This window comes from Tupaia chinensis, unplaced genomic scaffold (genome assembly GCF_000334495.1).
Source record: "Tupaia chinensis unplaced genomic scaffold, TupChi_1.0 Scaffold000146_1, whole genome shotgun sequence".
NCBI lineage: Eukaryota > Metazoa > Chordata > Mammalia > Scandentia > Tupaiidae > Tupaia > Tupaia belangeri.
In genome coordinates this window covers 6,042,846-6,044,702 of record NW_006159616.1, presented here as the reverse complement: position 1 = coordinate 6,044,702, position 1,857 = coordinate 6,042,846, and positions in this window count along the sequence as shown.

Sequence of the window (1,857 nt, the reverse complement as noted above, 5' to 3'; positions counted from 1 at the left end):
TGGGCTGTAGTGAGTGTAGGAAGCCCGGCCAGTCAGGGCTCCCCTGAGGTATTGCTGCCTGTCCACCTGCCTGGCTGTGCTCAGAGCTGCAGCTGGCCCAGATGGTAGGCATGCCCACACAGCCAGGCATGGCACTTACCTGCAGAAGCAGACCCAGAGCCCAGACCCACACAAGCGGGTCCTGGCTTGATGCCTGTCCCAGCCAGAGATCCCTTCCCACTGATAGGAGGTTTTTGGGGATAGGCTTTTGGTTCCTTTAGCTTTTTCCAGGGCCAGAGAGGGAAGGGTGGGGAGGATGTAGTTGGGGACTGAACTCTCTCTAAGCTCCCCTCCCCAGCATGGCAGGGCCAGCCCCCAAAGTGGGGGCTGGTGGTGAATGGACCCTCAGCAGCTAGGAGAAGAGGAGATCTGGGGGTGGGGTGGGGCGTGAGAGAGCAAAGAACAGCTGAAGAGAGAAGAAAGGGTATAAGACTCGAGCGCTCGAGCCAGATCCAGCCCAATCAGCCTGGCAACCAATTAGTCTGATTCAAAAAAAAAAAAATACCCACGGAGGGACAAACCGTAATCAAACACCTATTTATAAGGGTTTATTACGATCATTATTATTATTTTACTGAGAGGATCATTCTAAAGCCTGTCAGGTGAACGTATGCTTTCAGATCTTCATAAATGCAAATCGCTCCTTCCCCCAGGGCGGGTGAGCTAGCGGAGCCGCAGCAGCAGCCTGGCTGCCTTGGGAGGCTATGCAGTGAGGTTCAGAGGGGGCGGCCGGTGAGCAGTTCACTGCCACGGGGCCTCTCTGCACAAGCCTGCTGCGTGGGGACTCAGCAGCCATCATGCCCACCCCACTCCTTACACATCTCCCTCACAGCGCTGCTGGAGACAGGGCCGGCCACACACCCATTGCCCATCTGGGTAAGCAGAGAACAGCCTGATGTAGCAACCCGCCAGAGTGAGGGAAGCTAGGGATTCTCCATGGAATACCCGCACTGGATGAAGAGTCAGGAGGCCAGGTTCTGGCCTTGCCAATCCCCTGGGCCCACCAGAGGTGAAATTCCATGGTCTGAACTTCTCCACCTAACCTGATGCCTAGCCCACTCCAAGGTCTTCAGGGCCTCTCCTCCTCCGTCATGGGAGCCAAAGGCCCCAGCCAGGCCTTAGGCTTAGCTCTGAAAGGGGGCGCGTGTGCTGGGAGGAGAAACCATATACCTGAGTCCCAAAACCCACTTCTCAGGCCAGGTGAGAAAAGGTGTCAGGCCTGACAAAAAGGTGAAAATTTGGTCTCTGCCAGCAGGAGATAGCCAATTCCTCTCATTTCCGGCTGGATCCCAGAACGTGGCTGTTTCTGGGAGAAAAGACAAAACATCCAACCGGTGGGATTCTAGGGGAGGGGCAGCCTTAATTTGGGAAGTTTCAGAAACCCGAAGCCCCTTAATCCTTCTGAGCCAGGGCATTTTTCGGTGGCGGGGCCAGAACTCCGGAGCCACGCCCTGCCAGCCCTGCCTGAGGATGGCCTAGCTCTCTAGGGGGGAGCTGCCTCTTTGCATCAGGCTGGGGCGGTGCGGGCAGGGAGTGACCCCCGGGCTGCAGCCAGGTGGAGGGGATCAGATCGAGCATGGCTTCTGGAGGGCGGGGTGCTCAGCCAGCTGGGGGAGGTGAAGAAACTAAAGGCAGCGAGTTGTGAGTGAGGGGGGGGAACCCGCGGGGAGGGGGACTGGAGGGGGCGAGCTCTCCTTCTCCCCGCAATAAATCGGCTTAGCGGACGAGAGCCGAACAGCCCAGAAAGGATTAAAGAAAAGTATGTATAATACAGCGGAGAGCGCGGCGAGGGGAGGGTGAGGAGGGCGGGGGGCGGGG